Here is a 17,810-nt window from a genome sequence, read left to right as displayed (position 1 = left end):
TTGATGAGAACCTTGTTTATGAAGTGTCATAGATATAGGAATGTTGAGGTTTAAATTAGAAAAAACCGGCCAAGTGCGAGTCGGACTCGCGCACGAAGGGTTCCGTACCGATACGGAAAAAGTTGTATGGGAGCCCCATTCAAATATTTATATTATTCTGTTTTTAGTATTTGTTGTTATAGCGGCAACAGAAATAAATCATCTGTGAAAATTTCAACTGTCTAGCTATCACGGTTCATGAGATACAGCCTGGTGACAGACAGACAGACGGACAGACGAACGTACAGACGGACAGCGGAGTCTTAGTAATAGGGTCCCATTTTTACCTTTTGGGTACGGAACCCTAAAAACGATTGTAGATAAAATACGTCCACTTGAAAAGATAGCAAGTGGAAAGCTCGGGTAAAGAAAGGCGCCCAAATAATACAGAAAAGGATACATCAATCAAGAAATATTCGCAGGTAAAATTTAAGCTCGAGAGCTAGTATATACGATATAGTATATAGTGTACTATATAGTATATATATACCTAGTATTATATCGTCATATCATATGAAACAAAATCCAGGAAATATTTACACAAAAATATGCATTTTTAAGTCATATTCATAGAACCTCAACTCAGTTTAACGAAACTCTGCAGCAAAATTTTACAGATTTTCTGGAGCTCACTCAAAATAACTCGAATCGAAGATTTTCTCGTGAATAGTGAAGGGAATGAAAATTTTAGCTATCGAAATACTTTGTTTAATTAAACGATGAGTCGTATGTGATACGCGATTTGATTCTTCCCTTCGGTTTCAAGTTTCTTCCATCCAAATCTCTAACAAGTTTAAAAGACCACGTCTGACCATACCGACAGCAACGCACTTAACTGAGTATTGTATTGTTAGACCTTAAGGCGGTTCCCTGAGCCAGAAGGCGAAAAATCTCCTTATATGATCATGTTTTTCTAAGAGGCGTTGATATTCGTAGACGTGGAAAAAATATATGTAGTTCTTGACAAATTTATTTACATACAAGATATATACAGTGGTACTACGTAAACGAAATTAATAACTAGCTTAAATCTAAAATAGGCCCTTGAGGCATTGTACCAAGGATGCTGGCGGCATTTCCCCGCTGTATCGCAATGCTGATACGTTGTGCGAGAAAGCCGCCAGCTCTTCGGTCACCAGTTACGTCAACCAGACGCTTCGCGATTTCTGCAAACAACTTATGCGCGCTGGGACCCCATCGACCTAGAGTTTCAACTCCAAATGGAACGAAATGATACTCTCTACCGAGGCTCTTATATTTATTACGTTTTAAAATTTCGGCGCTTTCCGCCGCTCCGCCCGCTTTTACATTAGTCCGTTGGAGGTGGGATGGTGCCAGTGTGTCTACGCAGGTAGCATCCCACACCAACATCCGTCCCAAGCTCCAAGGAACCAAGGACATCCCATCGGGCCTCTTGCCATCATCTTGACTATATTATCTTTAACAACATAGCTTCCGATACACGAATTACGACACTTCGTTCGATACAATTAATTCCCAAAGTAACCTCTAACTCGGACTTTTAATCCTACTTTACTAGGTTATTTATTATGTGATACTATAAACAACAAAAAGAAGAAAAAACAATCTTAACTTAAATAGTAATTTCATAGCTTTCGAATTTCGATATTGTAAGGTAACGTTTTTAAAATAAATAAAAATCGACAAAATTAGATCAAAATTGACACTTGGCGCGTATGATCTTTCCCGTTCTTTCTTGCGAAATGTGACAGTGACAGCGGCAAAGCGATGGAACGGTCTTAACTCGTACCTAATAAGATTTACACATAGTAAACGAACTGTCTACAAACAACCTTTTTAACTCTTACATCCATAAAAGTAGTGTAATGAGAGCAAAATTTGAAACGCGTCAAGTGCGGCGCGACGACTGTGAAGGCATTATGCATGATTTCCCATACTGATACACCCGATGTGTTCCCGAACGCTTGGTTTGAGCCGTCGCGTCGCTTTTTTCACACTTTTTTAGGGTCCCGCACCCAAAGGGTAAAAACGGGACCTTATTACTAAGACTCCGCTGTCCGTCTGTCCGTCTGTCTCTCTGTCCGTCTGTCCGTCTGTCTGTCTGTCCATCTGTCCGTCTGTCTGTATGTCCGTCTGTCTGTCACCAGGCTGTATCTCATGAACCGTGATAGCTAGACAGTTGAAATTTTCACAAATGACGTATTTCTGTTGCCGCTATAACAAAAAATACTAAAAAGTACGGAACCCTCGGTGGGCGAGTCCGACTCGCACTTGTCCGGTTTTTTTTAGTAGATTACAGCATAGCCTAGCCAGCTTCCACGAAAGAATAGGTCCTATTCAAATAAATTCCGTTATTAAATTAAAATGCTTACAAACTTTTTACGAGCTCCATCATCTGGAGATTTCCACACAGAATATCAGTTTTCATAGCTCTTGAATGTATAAATAGGGTAGGTACGATATAAATAATCATATTCATGACCCTAGGCGCTAAAGTTACATCTGATAAGAATCAAACTGGGGACAGCTAGAGAACGTGTTCTGCAGGATGTTTGGCGCTTGACTTTGTTATGAAATCAGCAATGTGATTTTGACGGGCTATGATTAGATCTTTAACGCCTTTTAATACGATTATTACTAACGCATAGTCAATAGGGAATACACATAATATACAACTTAATTACAAAAGTACCGTTAAACCAGTAAGGTTTGTCTCGGTACACCATCCGCAGTAGATTTGATACAATAATAAAATATAACAACAACATAAGAAAGTTCATAACATGCTCAATTTAAGTAAAGATAGATATAACTCCGTAATAGATGGATACAGTCTAAGGAAAAAACGTGCCTCGAAAATCAAGAAAATTTGATTCTCGTTCAGAGGGCGCTACTAGCTTTGGCCTACTGTCGTATAGATGGCGTTGACGGTTTCGTTTGTTATTTAACAATTTAAACGCATATCAGTGAAAGAACATGGGTCAAAATCATAAAAATAATTAATGCAAATAAAAAAATATCCATATTTAAATACATTTTATCGTATTTTTATAAATCTTCATTTTTAGTTTTAAAGTGTGTCGACAGATGGCAGTGAATTTACTGGGGTTACAAAATTTACTATGACAGTACCACTCTAGTATAAGTTACTCTATGATTTAAGTAATCTATTATTTAAATTACAACAATCCGACGCAATCTGAGGGTCTATCGCGAAACAAGAAAATGGAAATTTCATTATCTCTGTCACTCTTGCACGGACGCTCTTGGACGATAAAGAGGCAGATAGCGAAATTTCGGATTCGCGTTTCGCGTTTCTCTGTGAACGAACCCATGGAGACTATACAAAGGAGCCAAATCTCTATGTATGAAAAGTGTCCATCAAAAAACAGTAATTAGGCGGCGCCACCATACACCGAAATACTACTAAAAACAACCTACGTAATTTGGTCGGGTTATTTGTTGCCTTATATGGTTCATGTTATACTCATGTCCCAGAGCCTAACTAGCGCCACCGGAGAGATTAGGAACTATTATTTAAAGCTGAAAGCGGTCACTTTTGCAACAATTCTGCCATATTATTATTTATTCTATATTAAAATCTTACATTACATCAGACAGAAAAGTGCCGTGAAACCCTATCGGGTTTGTAATAAGAGATTGGCATCCTTTCTATACCATCCATAAACGAACCGCCTTGACTTGATGCATCAATGTCATATTTTATTATCTCTGAAAACTTGTCAAAAACCTGCTAAAGGTCCAGTATGTATACATTTCTCTATGGTTTACTAAAAAGGCTAGTCCTGCACTCTGGTAGTAGAAAATTGCAGTAATATCCCCTATTATAGACACGCATTATAGAATAGATGGTCACTTATGAGATTATGTCAATAAGCAAGAACATTTTCTAGTAGGTTCTTCTTCTCATCAGGATAGATAGAACCTAGATCACTACGCATTTTGTTTTGTAGGAGCATTCCATGAAATTGTCTACCGCTATCCCGTATCTATCTATAAACGCGATTTTCGTTTCTGTAACAAATGGTCAAGAATATACCCAGAAAAATAATCGTCGAATTTGAACGCCTATACAGGAAGTTGTGATTTGTAATACACGAAACAAAATGCGTTTGCTCCTGTACCTCTGAAAAAACATACGCCAATTAAGTACATATGTAGTTAGGTTTAACTTAACAGGGCTTGCACACTGCGCGTTAACATATTAAACAAAAATATTAGAAAACTTTTCCTATACCTATATAAAACCAATCAGACAACTCGCGAAAACTCTCTAGGAGTATTCCAGCGTAGCAAAACCGTCTCGTGTGATGCGGAAGGGTCCTGGATTTTCCCCAGGCTACCATCCCCCACACAGTCCTACCGCTCTAATGGCCCTAGTGCCATAGAGCCCAAGTCAGGTTAAAAAAAAAAACAAAAAAAAACAAAAAAAAATGCCCGCGCCGTCAAAGACATCATTCTTTAGCCGCCGTTTACAACTGTGTTACAATTTCCAGCCGTAAATCTTTATTAGTCTTTATTACAAATTGATTGGAAAAAAAACTAATATCGATAAAAATTGGAATTGTGTTTTAATGTCATATAACCCATTTGGAAACGGAATTTTAACTTTTTTGTACCTAATTCGAAAAAGTTAACTATATTTGCATCAAATCAAAATTTATTTTGCGACTTCGATATTTTTACTTTATTTACTAGAATAATACCCATCCATTTCATAATTTCTGGCAATAACGGTAAAGAAAAAAATGTAGAATGCCTGCAGTGACACAATATGACAACTGGTGGTGTGTATGGTGGTGTTATCGTATTATCATACCTGACACCTCTACAAATTTATATTTTTAGTAATGGAAACAATCCAGAAAGACGCACCATTCTGACCTGGTCACTTCCTAACGGGCGTCATGTAGCAGCACCAAATGTCCTCGATCCTCCGGTCCCTATCAGGTAGCATTTATACGTCATTATGACGTCCGTTACGTCATTATGACGTATAAATAACGTCATTATGACGTCGCTGACGTAACTTTGCTACCTGGGTCCTCATGAGACAGCGGGTCCCTCTCGCCTGTGTGCACGGAGCGCGCCTTCGGCCTCGAGAACTTGAAATCCTCGTATATTGAAAGTTTAACGTTTATTGTCGTCCTTCCCCATTACCCCAAACTCAACTTTGACAGACTATACATTTATAATTTTTAATGGAAATAATAGTCCAGAAAAACGCGCCATTCTGACCTGGTCACTTCCTAACGGGCGTCATGTAGCAGCACCACATGTGCTCGATCCTGCGGTCCTCGTGCGACAGCGGGTCCCTCTCGCCTGTGTGCACGGAGCGCGCCTTCGGCCTCGAGCTCGTATATTGAAAGTTTAACGTTTATTGTCGTCTTTCCCCATTGCCCCAAACTCAACTTTGACAGACTATACATTTATAATTTTTAATGGAATTAATAGTCCAGAAAAACGCGTCATTCTGACCTGGTCACTTCCTAACGGGCGTCATGTAGCAGCACCACATGTGCTCGATCCTGCGGTCCTCGTACGACAGCGGGTCCCTCTCGCCTGTGTGCACGGTGCGCGCTTTCGGCCTCGAGCTCGTATATTGAAAGTTTAACGTTTATTGTCGTCTTTCCCCATTGCCCCAAACTCAACTTTGACAGACTATACATTTATAATTTTTAATGGAATTAATAGTCCAGAAAAACGCGTCATTCTGACCTGGTCACTTCCTAACGGGCGTCATGTAGCAGCACCACATGTGCTCGATCCTGCGGTCCTCGTACGACAGCGGGTCCCTCTCGCCTGTGTGCACGGAGCGCGCCTTCGGCTTCGAGAACTTGAAGTCCTCGTAGCTCGGCGTCTGGCGGTTCCAGTGGACTACGAAATCTCTGGCTGGGAAAAGATGGATTGATATTGATTGATAGAATACTCTTTATTGGCAAAGATGCAACTTAGTAAAAGAGGCAGACAATATGCGGTCTAATCGCTATTTCATACAGACATTATTTAGGTAGCGGAAACAAAGAATTACCGTAAAATGTGCCTGTGCCTACACTGCCTACTTTGTTATAAATTTTTAAATTTTAAAAGTTTTTGTCATCATCATCATATATCTCTTGTCGGTGGAGCAATTACCATATTTCGCGGTCGTCTGCCTTCTCTTTGACAGCCTCTAAACGCGTGCCACGGCGCGTGCCATTGTGTCGAACAATGGCACACAATGGCCGACCGCTAACGGCGCTAACACAAAAGAAACAATAGCTTTTGTTTAACAGATTAGGGTCTTAGACGTAAAAATCATTTGAGAAGATGCAGACTATACTATCATGTTGTAACACTTCAATTAGGTTGTGATATAGTTTTCTCATATAAAAACTGTTGGAGCACAATTATGCAGTGGGGAACAAAGTAGCCACATTTTACGGAAGTTAATGTTTCAAAAATATTTTTACATGTTTCTAAGGCACTGACAGGTCGTGTAAATATATTTTTTGAAACGGCTTGGAACAAAGCCAACGTATATTGAATCACATTTAGAAACGGGTCTATCGCGAATTTATTTTGTTACCTTTATTTACCGACGTTTCGACACAGGTTTCACTGGTTTCATTTATTTACACGTTTCTAAGGTAAGGGTTTTAAGGTTTATAAGGTCGTGTACATATATTTTTTGAAATGGCTTGGAACAAAGCCTACGTAATATTACAATCTCACTTACAGTCAAAATTCTCCAGAATATCAGGTCTAAGTGTGCCCACAGTGTAAAACTTTATTTTATTCACGGCCTCCGCGTAATCATCGCACCGGCACCGATCCATTATTTACGACCAATAAAATCATAAACATTAATTACAAAACTTATTTGTAATTAATTTAAGCTTTAGTATATTGCAAAAAATATTGTGCGCTTATTTATTTGACATTGAAATTTGACTGTTCGAAATATTTTTAAAATTTTATAACGAGTGACAGGATGACAGGACAAAGGTTCAATTTCAGATAGTGGGCTGCAAAGAGTAGTTGGTGGGCTGTTTCGACTTTCGATGCAAGCAACAAGGTGGTTGAGGTTGCACCGCTGAACCTTAACAGATTTGACTAGGAAAATCAGGGAAAACCACAAGGTCCTGACACTCTTTGATAGAGAAAGATAGTCTTATTGCGATTCCTATAAGAGGAAAGAGAAAATAGTGCCATGCTTTGTCCTTATCACTGACCGGGTGGCACCAGTGAAAGAGAAAAAATCCTATGCTGCCCAAATTTTATATGAATATACTTTCTCTTACCCCCTCGGTGGCGCGTCTATAACTACTTGTATATACTATGTCTATGGAAAATCACGAGAAAAATATTTGTGGTCAATATCACTACATAGTATAAAACAAAGTCGCTTTCTCTGTCTGTATATCTGTCCCTATGTATGCTTAGATCTTTAAAACGCAACGGATTTTGAAGCGATTTTGCCGATTTTTAGTGTTCCGTGTAAAACTTTGTTTTGACAAATCCCATCACTTCGGTCTTGCAAACAGGGACCGGACAACCCTTTCCGCGATAAAACCCTTTCAATGGGCGACACTTAAACACGGCTAACACATTGAAAGACTTTCCCTTTTGAACTGCAAGCCCATTCATACCCTTACCTTTGACTAACCCTTACCGAAAAGCTAACCAAAAATAAGGCTAGCTCTTAATAAGGGTTACCCTTATCTTTAAGCGCTTTTTATAAAGGTTTCCCTTTGCGTGAAAGAGACAGGATTAGTATATATCTACGGTAGTGTATGAAAAGGAAAGAAAATACGTGCCTAGTCAAAGAACGCCGCCGTCGCCGCCGACGATCGCTCTTATTTGAAGTAATGTGTGCTTTATGAACAAGGTAGACGACTTAAATTAGCACGCTTATATGCTAAAAGGGAAGCCCTTTATAAGGCTAACCCTTATAAGCAATATGCAAGGTGTTGGTGAGCGGATGATAAGGGTTTTGTAAGGGTATTTGGGCTACCGATTACTCAAATGTGGTAGCTATATATAAGGGTTTTTAAAACCAAAACAAAGGGTTTCGTCTGGCAAAGGGTATGGTGAGTTAAGCCTTATGCAATACCCTTATAAAACCCCGATAAGGGATAGCGGGCCGGTCCCTGCTTGCAAATCAGTTAAATGCGTTAATGCGTGCGGAAGGTTTATATTATATGTATAATTTGTAAAGGTTTTGTGTAAATTTGTTGAGATACCCGTGCGAAGTCGCTAGTATTTTCGATAAATCAAACACGAAAATAAAAGCATCATTAATGTGAGAGTTGAGGTGAATAGTGACACACCCATACATTGAGTATTAACTAATTTCTGTCCGCGACTGCGTCTGCGTGGAATGTTGATGATGATTGATAAAAGGTATCTTTTATAAATTATCTTCATATTCAATCGGTTCAGCGGTTTAAGCGTGAAGAGGTATTAGACAGAAGTACCATGAAAAGACTTGTTAATCATACAGTTGGCTGTTGAACTTGCTATCGATACAAAAAACACCGATTTCAAAATTCTGGTGTCATTCCGTGACATGTTGTTGTGTGTGTGTGTCAAAAGCTAATAATAATAGAGTTTCCACCACACCAGCTGGTAAAGGCTCTCTTGATTGTTCAAAAACTGATAAGATAGTTGCATTTTATTCACATGTGATGTGAGGCAAAGTAATCAAATTCATATTGTGAGTTGTTTGCTGGTAGAGTTGACTTTTAAATGACGATTTTGAATGATAAATATTTAATAACATTCATTTTGAATCGATTTTCTTTGATTTTCTTTGATATTTTACAGTTAGTATTTTCCTTGTGTTGGTGTGGTGAAATATAGTTTTTAAGCAGCTGCAAAATCGCACTCAAGCGCATCCCATTTCGCGCCTATTATTTTTAAATAAGACTTCTGTAACATAAAACACTTATTTTAAAAAACATCGTACTCATAAACTTTCTATATGGTATACAGAAGCCTGCCCACGCTACGCTCCCGTGGTCAATAAAATCCTTTATTCATTTTACCGAGCGTTAGCAAAGGTCTTCGTTTCAGCTTCGGCAAAAATGCTTTCGTATGTTCAGATGTTCTCCCCTGCAGCATAGAATAAGTAATAGTACTATTAGACTTATATATCCCGGTCAATATAAGTCTAGTGAAACTAACCGTGAATCATTCAAAACTCTAATAGTACTATTATCATACAGAACGGCCACGCACTGCCCCGCCCCGACTCGAATTACCTCGCCCTGCGACAGCAGATTGACGGCCGTTTGCCGGCCGCTCAGTACTGTTTTTAAGCAACTTACTCACACAATGACGCATGCCGCGTGTACAGACGTGCCGTTCACACATAGAAACGCAAGTGATTTTTGATGTATAGCGTGTCCGCCCTGTGCCTGCAGGTCGCATTTCTCAACCGATTCTTTTGAAATTTTGTGAGCAGGATCGATAGTCTGATATTTTTTTTCTGTACTCTGTGTGCTCTAGAACTGGAATGACATCCGCTGTGCTGTACCCTACCACACAAAGCGAGATTAAATTCAAGGGGCCCATAACCCATAACTCTATTTGGCTTTTAGGTATTGCCTGTTGAGTCACGTGATTTGGTTATTTTGTAAACATTCTTTTAATCTGATGCAGACGGACACCAAAATCAGAGTGTCGAATCGAATATCGAACCAAGATAAAATTTTAATAGTTCGAACGCTCCATCATCTCCCATCGCAGTAAAATCAGTCACAAGCTGTAAAATACGCAATATACGACCGATATGCGGCCGGCAAAAAAACCTTTACGGCCCGACGATTGTAAACCAGGAGGCATATTAGCTGTGCGAGCTTAAGATGCGTGCAATTCCGCTTTTAAAGGCTTCTCGAAACTTATATCATAAAATTATCTATATAATTTTGTATGATGTCAAAGACGAGTATGGTGTATAGACTGTTAGTCTCCATACGTCCCTGATACTCTGTATTGTCATGTTAGAGATCTGTTCGATTTTGGATAGCGCTTTGATATTTTGATATCTATTTTAATTTGGTATAACTAGATAGTGTAAGTAACAGTTTCCAGCAAATGTCAAACATCCCTACAATACAATATACATACATTACATACCTACAATACATAGGTACAATACATATTATAGCCTCGTAAAGCCAACGGTCCTATCCGTAGTAGTACAGTGTAATGTAATCTAAACCATTATTAATTGGAACAAATTTCCATTTATTTTGTTTCGATTGATTCCAAAACAAAAGAAATTCAACCACTATTGATTAAAATTTCAACTGGCAATATACTTACCCCTTAAAAAGCTTTAGTTACCCCCTTATACTCTACACTATTGGTGCACAGTGTCAAATGCACGGATCTCGAACTTTGACTGCTGAACTGAAACCTTGCATAGTGTTGCCATTTAGAAATTTATGGAGTTGCGAAGATGCAACATTGTGGAGACATTATAACCAGTCTTTACGATTTACCTGTCAATTTTTTAAACATATATTATATGTAATGCTTATGGGGAATAGGATCATGCAACAATGTGCGTATGGTACTTTACGTTTCATAAATTTGGTTGTTCATTTGACTGATTTTACGGGCTAGTTGTATTAACCAAATCACCCAACTAAATTGTACTGTCCATTTTCCCTTTATTAATTATTATTAGTACAATGTAACCCCCTCACTCATAAAAGTTAGTAACTTCTTACAAACCTTTGTTAAATTTTGTCTCTTTCTTAGGGATAAACAATATTCCCATATTACGCGAAACTGCGTAGGTAGTAGTAACTACTTGTATATACTATGTCTATGAATCTGAGGGTCTATCGCGAAACAAGAAAATCGAAATTTCGTTATCTAACATCTCTGTCACTCTTGCATATTCGAGCGATAAAGAGGCAGATAGCGAAACTTCGGATTCGCGTTTCCTGGTAGATCCTCTGTAAACAAACCGCCTTGATGCATCAATGTCATATTTTATTATCTCTGAAAACATATCAAAAACCTGTTTAAGGTACAGTATGAATAGTATGAATAATGGTTTACTAAAGGGGCTAGTGCTGCACTCTGGTGGCCCATTACAACATGCGGTTGAACATTGCAGTATTACCCCCTATTCAATGCTTCCTATGACACTTGACATTATTCCGATTTTAGTCGCACTTTCGATATTTGACAGGCAATCTTGAACTGTGATGCAGCAGTGCAGAGTTAACTTGGCGCGACTCTACTAGTATTACAATTAAAAGTCCTAAGTTTTCGTGAAACGGGTCTCTTGGTAGCTAGGTAACCAAAATCATTGTACGTCGCAAGACATATTACAGAGAACAAATTGTTTATAACACCTGTATTCATTACCTGTAATGCACAATTGATGAATAAATGATTCTAAATGATTCTATAGAGCCTCATATATGAGGCTCTACCCCTCTAGGCTAGGCTAGGCTTGGAGGTAAGAGGTGGGGTTCTGTGTGGGATGTGATGTGTATACGAGCGTCTCGAATCGTTCGATACGCGCGCGCGAAATTAGCTACCGGTGTATAAAGATAGGGCCAGCGCACATTTAGTGTTATCGATACCTACCCAATAATGTTGGTAGCAGAAATCATGTTGGCCAAGAGTGAAAACCTGCTAATTATATTTTTGAAAATAGAGAATTTTGTACCTACTTTGTATGTATGTATTAACTCTTTATTGTACAATACACAGAACACAAATATGGCACAAAATAGGCAGTACAAAGTACTTTGATAGCTGATATTAAAGTTAAAAGTAAATTAATTTCAAAATGGATTTATCAGGTTTAAGAATGACTCACGTTAGACCGGGTCGTGACCGGGCCGGAGCTTCCGGCGCTTCGTTTTCTATGGAAAGCATCACGTGATCACCATCACCACCACCTGTCATGTCATATAAAAGTAAGCGCCGGAAGCTCCGGCCCGGTCACGGCCCGGTCTAACGTGAGTCATCCTTTACACTCTTATATAAATTATTTATAATATATCTGACTTTTGAAAGAAGTTCACTGAACATACAAATACAACCAACAAGCGTAGACCGTCTTTAAAAGACAGTACAAATTTTTGTACATATGTATTCCACAATCTATTTTGAACTTTTTTTGTATAACTAAGGGCTCTAAATTGAAAAACAAACCAAATGTTTCTGTGTCTTAGGAGGCTATGATAACTTCGAAAAAACAAACAACAAAAGCGCTTTCTCTGCTACTTCTTCTCAAAGTTCCATAAGACCATCTCATTCAGTCATCACCCCCTTCCCCCTTGTCGCCTCCATACTTATACTTACTTAGATAGTTTACTTACTTCACTGGTTCAGCGACCCGAAGTGGATCTTGGCTTGGCTTCGTTCCTGTCCTGTGCGATCCGACGCCATTAGCCGCTTGGATGTCACACAAGTCTTTCTGGACCTCATCGATCCATCGGTAGTTCGGTACCTGTCGCCTCTATAGTATACTTAACAATGCTTTGAGGCAAAAACCCAGTTGATGTAAGAAGCGTAACCGTAACTCCGCTGTATGTCAAACCAATATGTTTTGCGAGAAAGCTACTCTGCGATGAATATGTACATACTTTCTCCTGTGTGGCGGCCACTACGAGTCCTATATCTCTATATTGAATAGTATACGTAATTCTTCATACGTACAGACGTCAATTTCCTACCCATTTTGTACTTTGTCACAGTGTCAAGGTACAAAATGGGTAAAAAATTAAATTATTTGACTGTACATGTAGACACGGTTCAAATATCCGTAGACTCGGACCAAGCTAACTCTGCATGTCATTTGCAATGACAAAGTGTGGACATGTCATCATTTATGTCAAATACTATTAGAATATGCCGTTTATAATGACACTTCCTCACTTTGTTCTGTTCAAGTCGGTGAAAAATGAGCACCAGATCGCTGTTTCGAGCTGCAGCGTCAATACAAAAGTAAAAATAGCCTTAATGATAGTCAACCTCCGGCAAGAGACGGCACCATAAGAAGAAGAAGTCGGTGAAAAGTTATAGTATTTTTCACATAGTGCGCGTACGGTGACAGTTATAAATTATTGGGAGAGAGCAGCCGTACCCAAGCTATGTGAAAAACACTATAACTTGTTCTTCTCTGTCGTATCGCTCTTGACTGAGCGGTCGTGGTCACGTTGAGGCGTCTGTATCGGTAGTAGAGGCGGACACAGCTCTTGGTACGATCTTACGCCATTTCTCCCTGTTGCCAGACTGTCTGGCACAGGCAGATACGCGGTTTCCCACTGCGGATTTTCGGATTTTATTTGGTCAGTCCAGCGCATAGGTGATTTGCCGCGCGATCTGGTTCCCTCCACTCTTCCGGCCGCGTAGTCAACATGCCCATCGCTTACGCGCCATAGCGATCGAAACGCAACTGTCGCTGTCGCACTAATATGGAAGAGTGATAGAGAGACACAAAGCGTTTCGTTGTCAAAGCGATAGCGATTATCACCTTGGCTAGGCCGGTAGTCGCTCTATGTTTAGTTTAGTTTATTTATTTCGCAATACAATGTTCGTTGTTAATGTAAGAGAATACAATTCAGCGATTACTTGTTCTATAGCGATCGTCGGATACAAAGAAAATAATTCAATTACAATTTATAAGTATTCTTATGTTTAGGAGGAGTCAATATGCAATGGTATATAGATATGGAGTCGTTATCTCGCTATAGCTTAGACGGACTGTATTAGTCCATAGACATAGTATAGTAGTAATAGACATGAAACCGTGCGACCAGGGGTGAGAAAGACATATTCATGTATTGACAGGTTAATGTATGGCAGCATAATCCTTTTTCTCTTTCACTCTTATAAATTTCGGTATTTCGCCATCGCCTCCTACCTATGCTGCCATAACCCGACCATGAAAAAAAAAACCCGGTCGATGATAAGGACAAAGCATGGCACTATTTTCTCTTTCCTCTTATAGGAATCGCAATAAGACTATCTTTCTCTATCAAAGAGTGTCAGGCCCTTGTATTAGACAGAGTTGACTGGCAGAGTTTACTGTTAGTGTCAGATCCCCTTAGCGTTTACGACCACTTACTAAATGAGATTTTATTGCTTGCCTTTTTGTTTTTTTTACCTCCTCGCCATGCCATTACAATTTCAACTTAGATATCTGCGAAAGCTCGTGTAATGATAATTTTAATTAAATGATAATGGGCATAATTAATGCTTGAACGAATCGAAGTTTTGCAAACAACGAATTCACAGGTCGATATTTAGTAGACATTAAATCTTTGTATAATGATGTCACGCTAAAACGGTCCGAGTCCGGGCCGAGGCACCTGACACTTTGTTTTCTATGGTGGGAGATCGGTGATCACGTGATGCTTTCTAGAAATGATAGAAAACGAAGTGTCAGACGCTCGGCCTGGACCCTAATAAACTTACCCCAACGCACCCTAATTGCAAGAACACATTATAGTTACAGGATGTTCTTGTAGAATATTGTACAATATTCTATCGTAATTAAACGATGCGCAAATATCAGTCTAGAACATGACTGCGTTACACTGAAAATAATTATATTATTAAATTTAATTTTAAATCATCCTTAAGGATGACTCACGTCACGTTAGACCGGGCCGTGTCCGTGCCGGAGCTTCCGGCGCTTACTTTTTTATGACATGCCAGGTGATCACGTGATGCTTTCCATAGAAAACGAAGCGCCGGAAACTCCGGCCCGGACACGGCCCGGTCTAACGTGAGCCATCCTTTATGCCTTTGTTACCCGGAACTAAAATCATATCCACAGCTGGTAGGTATTATATTAATTTGCATCACTTATTTTACAGTGTTAGCTCATTAAGTTAAATATTTTTTTACATAGAGATTTACATATCGAATATGTAATCAGTGTAATCACTAAGATATTCACACCTTTATTTACAAGAATTATTTACAAGCATAAGTTCACAACAATATTAAAGGTAGGTAATAGTTAGTAGGTTATAACAAATGACGGGGGACGGTCTCCAACTAGATGGAGCGATCAAGTAAAAGGGGCCCCATCCTCAACCAGCTTTTGCTCGGTCGTCAGAGACGCGATGGACAAGCACCGATGGAGGCAGATCACAAGAACCAGGTGTGGAGCATCCACATCCACTGATGACCACGATCCTCAGCCATGAGGGAGCGACCACAGAGATAACAAATGAGGCTTCTCTTTTAACTTCTCAAATAAAATTGAACTAAACCTTTCAGAAAACATTGTTTTAATTTAGCGCTAATAATAATCAAATTGCGTAGGAAAGCGATTTCTTTGAACTTTTCGCCGAAGTCGGGCGCTTTGATGCGTCAGCTCATCGCCCTTCATTCACAATATACCTACTATTAAATTGATCCTAGGTAAAGATCTAAATTCTAAACGATCTCAATTGATTGCCTTTAAATTCAGCAAAAACTTCACTAAGAAACGTAAAGCTGAATGCGCTAAAAAGTTAATCTAGATAAGTAGAGAATGGATAAAGGATTGATTTCTAGAAACGTTGTCATTGCTGAACCCCGGCGAAGGCTATCCGTCGGCCATCTGCACGGCATCAAGACAGTCTTTTAATAACATTTCCACCGTCCCCCGACCAAAACTAACCCTTACACCTATAACCTTAAGGTCACTTTCACACACACAGCCACCCGATCATTACTGCAGACTCTTTGAAAGAGGAATCGTAAAGCAAGGAAAGTAATTTGCATCTCAAGAAGTCGTCGGCAGCGCCGCGCCGCGACAATAGCCGTGAAATGCCGAAGTGCGAGCCAATACACCTTCGACAAAACGACATAAAACTCAATACTCGCCGGACAAATTGGGACGCTAATTTTATTGCAGTAAGGTGATAAATCGCGTGGCATTAAGGGATTGCTTTATTGCTTAATAATGGGCAGCGTTAACAGTAGCAGTTAACGCATGCGTACCGATAAATGAGGTTCCTAGAACGAGATTGGTAGAAGTCGCCGGGGATTTATTGGTTCTTTTAGGACGCCGGACGCCGATTAAATAGTGTCGTGAACTGGTGGTCGTTAATTAAAAGTATTAAAATCTGATTAAGGATCGCTCACGCTGGTAGAGGCTGGTGAAAGAGGCTGACGTACAGATTACAAACCGAAATGTATCACATAAATGCAACTCTTAAGAGATCACTACTTATACACTGCGGCAAGTTCCTTTTCATTTCTCATGCTCTGAAAGAGGATCATTGTTGTTCTAAAAGGTGTGCAGAAAATGATACGTGTCTGCACTAGAGCATTTTACGTTCGAAGTACGGTTTTTTGAATTTTTTTACGATAAGCAATTGAAATTTGAATTTAAATGGATTTGTTATACAATTTCCATTCTGATATTTGACTCTCCATTCCATAAATAGAGACACTTTTGCCTAAATTGTTAACTGAAGGTAGGGTACCTAAAAATACTATAAAAAATTATACTTGGTCATGTTTTAAAAAAGACATGCATTTTACTTTCCTCGTATTCGAAATGAAAAGTAGAGTGTTTAACTCGGGTGAAAGGCATCATTTCAGCCTCGGACTATTGGCGCTCTCACTGCGTTCGAGCGCCAAAAATACCTCGGCAGAAATGACTGCCTTTCATCCCTTGGTTAACAATCTACTATTTGAGCGACAAAAAATTTAATAGAATACCTAGTAGATTGTTAACCAAGAGATGAAAGGCACCCATTCTTATTCTTAGTTTGGCGCTCAAACGCAGTGAGAGAGCCAATAGTCCGAGACTGAAATTGTGCCTTTCACCCGAGTTAAACACTCTTCTTTTCACATCGAATACTTACGAGGAAAGTAAAACACATGTGCATTAAAAAAACACGGCTAAGTATATACTTCAGTAGTATTTCTTAAGGGTACATTCAATTAACAATTTAGGTAAAAATACCGTTATTTATGGAATGGGGAGTTAATTATCAGAACGGAATATGTACAACAAGTCCATTTAAAACCAATTTTTTAATTGCATTTCGTAAAAAAAGAAGAAAACCTACCTGATTAGAAAGTACTCCAGAGCAGAAACGTATCATTTTTACATGAAAAAATGAAAAATTATTTTCATATTTAGCGAAATAGGGGACGTTTATAAGAATACCATAGTCTGATCAAAGTTTTTATGTTCGAACAATGATGATAGAAATAAAATAGTGCGTAAGTTTAAATTATAACTCGCAATTAAATATCATGTTATTTTTATGTTGGTTCACCGGTTCAGCAACATTAAACACCACCTCAAACCAAATTGTCATCAACTCACAAAAGCTCAGTCATTACTCATACTAATCAGGACTTGGCTAAAGGGCCGTATCTCCAAGATCTGACAAAAAATACGTTATGGCCATAATTGGGGGTTCCGTCAGGGATGTGGATTTGGCAATCAAATAAATATTAGCCTCAAGACAGGTGTGCATCTGAACGTTAGTGCGAAACTCGACTGTATTCGAATTTGGAATGGTCAAATAGTCAAGTTAACGAATGTTATTTATTGTATAGTAATCTACAGATCGGTAGCGCGTTTTTAAAAGAGACTATAATATTGATATGAGTTGTATTTCCTGTAATAAATTAAGATGTTAATAATATATCGCATTTTATTTCAATGCGTTTTTTTATTTCAATGTTTCAACGTTTTATGATACCAAATTCTATTATTTAACCTTTCGATTAAGATAGTTTCAACCTTAGTGTATCTATAAGGTATTTTTAAACGTTTAGCCATACATTCG

Source organism: Cydia strobilella, chromosome 2, assembly GCF_947568885.1.
Source record: "Cydia strobilella chromosome 2, ilCydStro3.1, whole genome shotgun sequence".
NCBI classification, from domain to species: Eukaryota; Metazoa; Arthropoda; class Insecta; order Lepidoptera; family Tortricidae; genus Cydia; species Cydia strobilella.
Note: the sequence above shows the minus strand (reverse complement) of the source record.